We start from the raw sequence: 10797 nt of genomic DNA on the forward strand, positions 1-10797 counted from the left end.
GGAAGTGGGCGAAGATAGCGCCAAAATTATCCGATTTTTATGAATATTGGTTCTATCTTTTCTAGTCATGTTAGACAATGAAAGTGGTAAAGTGCGGAAAGTAAAGAACATCGGGAAATTATACTAGTTTCCCTCACACTCCAAGAGTACGCATAGTCCCCTTACCACATGTAAGAGCTTTTAATATTGTTAGATATCCACAAACAAAACTCTAACCAAGTTATCAAGAACAATCCTCTTGAAACTTATTCCACAAAAAAAAGAAAACAATCCTCCATTTTCTTGTAACCTTTAACTCCAGCAATCCTGGATGATAAGACAATACACCTAATATCAAATACCTTTGATAGATTAGGATTTTTACACAATACTTGATGAATAATGATGTAGAGGAATTATGACTTTTATAATCTTAAGTGATATATCAAAGCAAATGATTTTCCTTTCCAATAAAAATAATTCACAATCACTAAAGTGTTAGATTACTCAAGAATTTTCTGGCTTAAGAGATATGAAAGTATGCAGAAAATTTCTTTAACGAAATTTGAATATTTGAAATGTGAATTTTGAAAGTCTAAGTGTTTGATTGGAAGAGGTAATTTGTAATTTGAAGACTTGACTTGAATTCCAAGAATATGACAAATTGATTTTCTCTTTCTCTCAATCACAATCCAAGCATAAAACTCTTTTCACTTCAATGAAAGTTATGCACAAAGTTTCCTTTTTGATGGAAATATGAACACTTAAAAAAGTTATTTGAATTATATAAAAATGATGTATGAAAGAGGTGATATGAAAACTGATGTGCTTTTCCTTAAATACATCATAAGAAACCTCTATGAATTAGTGCAAAAGTTTAAGACATTTTCATGAAAGTTTGCAATAGTTTAGAGTGACAATGGTTCATGAAAACATACAATTTTAAATTATGTACAGGACTTCTTAAGTCGGTTAAACAGTCACCTGATTTAACAAGTTCGCAATTTTTTTCAAATTTCAAACAATATCAGGTTTTGTTAAATCGATTAATCAGGTCTGACCTAAAAGGTGTAAACGACCTGACTTAAGAAGTTCTAGCAGCTTTTTAAAAATTAACTTTTTTATGTCATTGCTTTAAAGATTTTTATGCATGATAATTTCGAAACTTTAGAGATAAAAATGTATAAATGTTTCCTGCGGATTTTGACTTTAGGGACTAAATTGTTAGTATTTTGAAATGGCAAGGTTGTTTTTCAAAAAAAAAAATTACAGGGGGAAAACCAGAAATGGCATATATGGCAAGGGGATAAAATGGTAATAACCCTAAATAAAACTCACTTTGAGTCCAAAAACTTTTAACTCGAAAAAATAACATAGTTCAACAAATTGTCTCCAAAAATAAACAATATCATAGTTAGGAAAGTCAAACGTCAATCCTAACACGATGTTATATGATCAGAGCAGAAACCACTAAATAAAACGATTGTCAAAGGAAATATCTTCGCAACTAACTTCTACTTACTTCAACGGAAGCTACTCCTTAGTATTTGCACATTACTCATGCAGAGGCAACATTCAAACAGAAGGGATGAGTAATCGTAATCAATTATAAAAGATATAAGAAAAAATAAATTTGCAACAATTATAAATTACAAATTAACAACATCAAATACATCATATGCTCACACCTCAACCATCACAATAACTCATGCATAACTTCCATCATAAAGCACACATATAAATCACGTAACACATAAAAGTATCACCAAATCACTTAACATCAACAAAATTATGTGATGCCTATAGAATGTTATGCAACAATATTGACTCAATGCATGTGGTATCAATTCATGAACACACTGGTTCATTTTGCTCCTTGTTCCACCATCATGGATACAAGATCCCCACCATAAGATCTGGTTCACTCTTGAATCGGAGAACATCACAAAAATTGTTATTGTCACTGCAGGTAACACTTCACTAATTCCCCATCATAGGAGTAGCTACTCGTACTTGAACCTCCACCATAGAAACGAGGCCACATTATAATTAGAGTCAAAGTTCCGACAACAAGGATGCATAATTTACAACATGCAACAACAACATCATCAGCATCAACACCATAAGAACAACATCAAGCTTCATCATCATAACAATTCATCATAACACAACATTATCACAACAGTGCAATAACTCATTAATATAACATATAAACAATAAAATTCATAAACATATTAGACATAAAAATAATACTCAAACAATCCACCTATCTATATCACGATATAGCTCTGTGTATTAGCTTTCTAACACTTCAAACGACTCGTCATTTGGATATACATTAAAAAGTTATGATAAAAATCGTGCTGGAAAAATAGCATTTATGGGCAAATTTTGGGTGCATATGTCAACACATACATGTTACAGGTCGACACATGTACTCTCATTTTATAGCCTGTAGCTTTTGTTTCTATGTGTCGACACATACGTTAAAATTTTCCAAAAATCACTTTTCTAAAGGCTATGCATCGACACGTAGCTCGTTCAGGTCGACACATACTGTTGTTTTAGCACGAAAACTCAATTTTTAATCATTTAAGCACCACCTTACATACCAACAACTTATCCCACAAATTCATATCACAATAATTAAACTTTCTATTGTTCTAACATCCTAATTCCATTTATCATGTCATGGGGTCGTGGTTTAACAACACATCATAACTATAACACCAAATTCATCCTCACCAATCACCAATTCATCCACTCATATTAAATCTAATCATGGTTCATGAATAACACAAATCAACAATTTAATTCACAACAGTAACATCTTCAAAGATTTCATAACATAACATATGAATCAATATTCATAACAATCACAATCAATCAAAATGGTTAAAATCCTATATCTACCTTTCCCTCATATCAATCATAATTGAGAACTATTACCCACCCTTACCTTGTTATTCCTAGCAATTTTTCTTCTCAAGCTTCAATGGATGGATTGTTCTCTTTAAGCCTCTCTTGCTCTAACACTCTTCTCCTCTTATCAATTTCACTACAAAACAGAATGATGTCTATTCTCTCTATTTTCCTTTTTATTATTAAGAATTATCATCCCAATTAGGCTTTTCCTCATATGCCCTCACTTACTCTCCAAATGACCACATTGTCCTTAAAATCTCTACACATCGAATTTATTCTATTTTCCTCAATTATTTTAATTACTAACAACATAAAACAACTATTTAATTATGCTAATATATTTTCTAACCCAAGTCTCTCACCCTCATCAATAATCAAATAAACAAAATTATATAATATTTAAAAATAAATATTATAAACTACAAAATTATAAATTTGGGGTGTTACATCTATAATCTATATAACACTTAACAAGAGAATTCACCTGATCCCACCAATCTCTTGTTTGAGCGATTGCCATTAGCTAGGTGTTGATTGGACAACTCCCAACTTTGTTTGTGAGCAATCTTTCACCAACTCCACCAAAGATGGATAACTTCCATCATCTCCTTGCGGACTGTTGATGCTTGATCTTGCCAAAGTCTTCCTTGGAGTATAATGAAAATTTCTTCTTGATGAATAACAACAAATACCAACTGCATTCAAGAAATGATATTTGCACCCGTAACATATAACAAACTTCATAAAAAATATTAGATACCCTAATGTACCATTAGTCTCCCTTAAGACTCAATCTTCAGATATGAAGGTCCTTAACAATGGAACAAGATTAACGACCAAGATAATAAACACTATCAAAATATCTCACAATCATTCTAAAGACGCAAGGTGTTAGTCAAGGATTTTAGAGGAAGGTGAATTAAGAACACACATAAGGTTCTCTCAAATTTGTGGGTAAATGAGTATTGGCTTTGGTTGTTATTAATATATTGATTAATCATGAACAACACATCAAGATAAATCAAATCCACCTCTTTAAGTCACTTAACACAACAGCAAATTACACAAAAACAATATGAAACAAAAAGGAGAATGAATTTTACTAGAATTCATAGTTAAGAAGTTGTTACAATGAAGAAAAGAAAGAATCATGTAATGGGTATAGACACACTAAAAAGAAAAACAAAGTCACTCTTTGCCTCTATAGGTTTCTCCCATAGGTTCAATTCACTTGTTTATTTCATAAAAGAAAAAACAACTATTTAAATCAAGGATGAAAATAGGGTCTTGAAGATTTGATTCAGATCAAGTGAAAACTATGATTCAAATCAATTTGAGTAGATCCAAAATATAGCTTCAAGGAATCAGTTGATTCAAATCAATTTTTGTACTTGATTCCAACCACACAAGATTGTGATTTGAATCATGGTCAATTTATGATTCAAATTAAATACTTCAGAGGCAAATCCAATTTTTCACACAGCTTCTTATTCGAAGCATGTATTACAATTGATTCAAATTAAATGACGGAAAATCCAGATTTAAGAGTTATAACTTGTGATTCAAGCTACGTCTGGTGAAATGACAAAGTAGCAACTATCTAGGCTAAAAAATACATGATATCAATGATCAAACATTTAATTAATCGAGTAAGGAAGGTTCTTAGTGGTACAACAACATAATAGTCTAAGCAATTACAAATGAAATACGAAACGCATAAAGTACAAGCACGCAATAGCATAATCAAATTACAAATATGCAAGTACTAAAAAATATTTATATTAAATTGACAAACACATCAAAACACATATCACACCCCACATACGCTTATACCTAAGCATACCATTCATCTACAAAGTCTCTCACCTCGCGTGAGCAGGTCCTCTTAACCACTACAAAATACCACCATATATGACTTCTCATCAACGTGGGCAAAGTCTAACCACCATACAACATAATATACCTACCAAATTTTTTGAGTGTCTATGACCTTTGCCGGAGCAACACGCGAGCTTGTACTTTGTTTACTAGTGCATAATTGAAGATCAATGTTTTATTCAATCATATATATGTGTGTGTGTGTGTGTGTGTGCGTGCGTGCATGCGCCCGTGTGCGTGTGTGTGTGTATGTGTGTGTACATTCACCTTCAAATCACTTAATAATATTTTCAAAACTTTATTTGAAGTAACCTTTAACATGGAAACATATGAATGTCCATGAGAGAAAATTGATTGTGGAAGACATAATCCAACATCTCTAAGTGATTTCCCCTTAATTTTATTGATAATACTTTCAAATGAACAAATTAATAGAAACTATCTTTGTTGAAATTTGAAATAAATTCTTTTATTCGGAAGAGTCAATGACAACCTTGGGATATAAACCTTTTGACCAATATTACTTTCTGATATCACATTTGCTTCAACAAAGTATTTCCCATTTTTGTTAGTCATTTTCCATTGCACAATCCTAAATCATGGTAAGTATTTCTCAACAACATTAATGCAACTCCAACTTTGAACTAAAATTTGTAAATTGGATGTATATAAGAAAAGGATGTGTTAAAAAATTCAAGATTGTGCATATCATCAAGTTTGTCAACATCTGATCTGACATAATATGGAGAATCAAAGCTCAAAATATTTTCTTCTCCAAATAATAAACTCAACATGTAATTATTGAGCAAGTCAACAATTTTATTTTTCAAAAACAATATAGTTCTATCATAAAAAAAAAATGATGGGTTGTCAATATTATGCAAAATATTTGGGTATGTGATATGAACAATAACTTAAAGTGGATATCCATAGGTTAAAATGACTAAATATGGTATGTTAATTGTAATATCTAAATAATTTTTTTCACCGATAATTTCATCACTAATTCCCAAAATCCACTAAAAATGTCTTTTTTTTTTACATTAGAATTTATACTTCCAAATAGTAGTCTCGTGTTTGAGTTTAATATGAGAACTTCACAAAAATTATAAAGATAGGAAGAATTTATAGTAGCGTGAATAACTCTTGTCTGGTTCCTTAAGCTGATTCAATTAAATCTTCAATAGTGATCTCATGTGTTTGAAGCAAATCATAAAAAAGAATGACTATAGTTGGACCAGTCATTTGACTCACAACTTGAGTGAGTTCAACATTTTCACCATTCATCTCGTTTAAACTTAATGGTAATTAAATAGTGAACTATAAAAATAATCGTAGATGGAATGTTAAGACAAACATTAAGAAGAGATCTAAATGAAACATTTATCACACTTACCTCTCCATATATAGACAAACATTAGATATAGGGATCTCAGTTTGACCCATCCCCAGTGGATATCCATAAAAAAACCCACAACGGGTAGGGTAAAAACCCGCATAAATTGGTATGGCCATGAGCTCGGGTAGTTACCACTTAAATAAGCAGGAATGGGTGCGGGTATGAGTACCACTCACCCTGCCATATACCGGTACAATGTGTGTGTGTGTGTGTGTATATATATATATATATATATATATATATATATATATATATATATATATATATATATATATATATATATATGTTGCAAATTATTAATGATAATTAATAATATGATTGTGTTCCAAAATGACAAAGAAAATATGTTATGATTTGAATTTTGAATTCGAAGAGTGGTAACTCTTCATGGAATGTTGCAACTGTTGGTGAACCATGCTGTGGGCCAAAAGTCATAACTCTTGGAAAAGAAATTGTTTCACCAAGGGTCGCTACCTTGTGAAACAATATCAGCATGGCCTATAAAATCATAACTTTGGATTCAGAATTCTTAATCAGAAAAAATGCAAATCCTTTAGAATAATTCCAGAGCACTCTTCGCTACATTCGAGTTTTCGCCGGTCTTGCGCAAATTCGATAAGGCTGAATTATCCTGGGTATTCCTGCGTAGAAACTCCAAGACAAATTGGGAGTGCTTGAAATACTATAAGGAAAGTGTTCTGTACACGATTCTAGCCTCGATTCTATTCGATTGTATTGATTTTCTAACAATCTTATAGTATTTCAATAATGGCAACCGAGGCTCGTATCAAGAATCAAGAACAAAATCATCATTATAAATCCGGGTACGGTTTTAATATTTCTCATAAAAATAATAATTTAGAGTAATGGAAAATTATAATATCATGATTCTAATTACGAACTTTTTTATGAATTGATATCAAAGTATGGCTATGGAATTTATAATTTTCCTGTAATAATTAGTTGCCAGGATATGTATAAAATTGAAACAGTAAAAATGCTTTGTTACGTTAATGGATTATGATGGATTATAGTGTCGTAAAATGTGTTGTATATATACATATATAGAATTCAATCTTCATTATTGAATTAGTGTTAATTGTATTGATAAATTTCTTACGGTGAATATGCTAGAAAGAAACGAAAACTAATATATAAGTTGCGAATCTCATCATTATTCTCAGAGAATTAATTCTTTTGTTGTTAAAATTAATTCATCCATCAATAATATATATATTCATGTGCTATGGATGTTAATGGTAATTACATTAAGTTAAGCAAATACATGATTTCTGTTTACATCTTGTACATAATTTGTGTTTGAATAAAAAACTGCGATAAAGAAAAGAAGAAAAAAAAAACTACATTTTCTTGCTTTCATATGAATCATGAAAATATATAATTGAAAATGACTTTCTTAAATAGTGGTTTAGAATGACCTGAGAATTTGGAATTAAATTGTTTGTGATTCAAATGTTAAATATTATTAATATAAATTAATATTTTATTTTGAGATGTGGAATTTTGAGAATTTTATCATGAAAGATAAGGAATTCGAGATTCCCACAAATTCGAAGAACCTCGTGAGAAAGGTTTTCTACGGCTTGCTAAACCGAATGGTCTTCACGAATTGTTGAAACATATTCCAAACTAAGGACAAGGTAGAGAGTCTAAAATGCTAAGGATCTAGGACCGAACAAAATTTCTTTTTGACTTATTTTTCTTGTGTAGAAGGAAATAGTGAGAGTTTTGTTGGTAAGATTCCTATTACTCTTCAAGTGGAAGATGGTACTGAGATTTACAAGGAATGGCTTCAAAGGACTCATCCTTTTGGCACATGATGTTATCTAAGACGAAATAGATTTGAATATGTTAAACCATACTTGAGAATTTGTCGATCTACCGAAAGGATCAAGACCCATTGGATGCAAGTGGGTGTTTAGAAAGAAGTATCATCGTAAAGATACACTAAACACCTACAATTATAGATTTGTAGTCAAGGGTTTTAGACAAAAGGAATGTGTTGATCATTTCAACACATATGCACCACTAAAAAGGATGTCAAAACGACATTCTTAAATGGAGATCTCGATGAGGAGATTTACATGAAAAAACCAGAAGGTTATGTGCTTCTTGGTAATGAACAAAAGATGTTGAAGCTTATCAAATCTTTGTATGGATTAAAACAAGCACCAAAACAATGGCACCAAAAGTTTGATTCTATCATTGCAAGATTTACAAATTAAAGAGGAGACACACAAGTTAGGGGGAGAATTCCATCAAAACAAGAATTCAAAAACTTTGTCATCATCAAAAAGGGGGAGATTGTGGAGAATATATCTTATATCTAGTTTTGATGAAGACAAAGTCTATCAAAGAAGAAAAAGGATCAAAAGTGTCATGCACGTCAATGATGAAGTTAACCAAGAAGGTTTACGATATAAATTCAAGTGAAGATTTGAGAGAAGTAAAAATAACCAAGGTACTTGTTGCAATTTATATTATACTATTTTAAATTGCTCATAATTTCATCTCTCACTTCATCTGAAACCTTCTTGCATCATCATGCATGATTATCTAAAAATATTTTTTCATCTAATTCTTGTGACAAGTGTACACAAAGTTGTGTGAGAACATTGTGATTTTCTTGTCTCCATGTTGATTATATGTTGATCATTATCAACGAGATGAATGGAACTTTAGAAACAAAGAGGTTTCTAAATTCGACTTTCAAGATGAAAAGATCTTGAAATGATAGACACCATTTTCGATCAAAATAAATCGAAATAGTGGGGGTTAAAAACATATTGAGAAAACTTTCAAATTCAAGATGAAAGATCTTGGACTATTTGAAACTTTTTGGGGATCAAAGTAATGCGAAATTAGTGGGGGTTGTGAACTTAGTCAAATACACTTTGTTGAGAAAGTTCTTGATAAGTTAAAACTTTCACGGTTCAAGAAAGTGAATATTCAATTTGATCTTAGTGTCAAAATAATGATGGAAGAGTTGTGGTCATATTAGAACACACAAGTGAAATTGGTCTTCTAGTATAATGTACTATATTCGACACAACATTTGCAATTAGTAAATGAATTGATTTACTAGCAATCCAAATAGTGAGTATTGGAAGGTCATCACAAGGATTTTCGGTCACAAAGATTTTTTATTATTTCTTAAAAATCAAATCTTGACCTCCATTATGGTAGGTTTCCTGCCATATTAGAAGGATATACCAATATGAGTTGGATATCGAGTGTTGGAGATCATATATTTACAACTAAGTGGATATTTACACTAGTTGGGGGTGAGATTTCTTGGAAGAGCAAGAAACAAAGATGCCTCACTCTCTTGACCATGGAGCTATAGAATGTGAATCTCACTTCCACTAGTCAAGAAGTTGAATGGTTGAAGGACCTTCTGTTGAAAGCTCCATTGGCTAAACACAGTGTTTCAAAGGTGTTAACACAACGTGACAGTTAAGCCAGTAGCAAGAGAATTCAGATAAGTGTAAAATGAAAAGTTTGGGCACTGAGGCCTTAGACATTCTTTTGTGAGAAAATTGATTAAAGATGTAATCATTTCATTCACATATATACGATCGATCTATAATTTGAATGATTCATTTACTAAACCACTTGTCAGGGATTAGTAAAGACAATCTCAAAAGGTGTGAGGTTGAAACTCCTTGAATAAGTGTTCCAACAATGATAGCAACCCAATCTGAAGTTAATACATCTTAACCTAAGATTCAATGGGTAACAACAAGTCGTTGATTTGGAAGTTGGTGCAACATTTTGTTACAATGTTGACTATTACATAATTAAGGGTTGAGTTTTTTAGAAACTCTTAATGAAGTTCTATATCGAAGAGGATATGTATCTCAAGAAATAGATACAAACTGAACTTCACCTATATGAATTTCAAGATGGTGCCGTCTTAAAGTGAGAGTTGGAGTTTCTCTCATGGAAAATTCATGAAAACAGGAAAAGCACATGGCCATAAATAGTGCTAGGCGAGATATGTAGGCGAAGAACCTTTAAAGAGTGTGTGTATAGTAATGCCGGTCTGATCACATGGGATAACGGTTCAAAGCATAGCTACCTAACGTTCCGATTAGGCTTTGCGTTGTCTTTACTAAGGTTAAGTTCAAATCGAAAGATACTTAACTGTATTAACACTCTTTTGCTTTCTATATTCTGGAATTAGACTTGTCATTATTAGAACAAGTGGGGGATTGTTGCAAATTATTAATGATAATTAATAATATGATTGTGTTCCAAAATGACAAAGAAAATATGTTATGATTTGAATTTTGAATTCGAAGAGTGGTAACTCTTCATGGAATGTTGCAACTGTTGGTGAACCATGCTGTGGGCCAAAAGTCATAACTCTTGGAAAAGAAATTGTTTCACCAAGGGTCGCTACCTTGTGAAACAATATCAGCATGGCCTATAAAATCATAACTTTGGATTCAGAATTCTTAATCAGAAAAAATGCAAATCCTTTAGAATAATTCTAGAGCACTCTTCGCTACATTCGAGTTTTCGCCGGTCTTGCGCAAATTCGATAAGGCTGAATTATCCTGGGTATTCCTGCGTAGAAACTCCAAGACAAA

Source organism: Vicia villosa, linkage group LG2 (genome assembly GCF_029867415.1).
Source record: "Vicia villosa cultivar HV-30 ecotype Madison, WI linkage group LG2, Vvil1.0, whole genome shotgun sequence".
Taxonomy (NCBI): domain Eukaryota; kingdom Viridiplantae; phylum Streptophyta; class Magnoliopsida; order Fabales; family Fabaceae; genus Vicia; species Vicia villosa.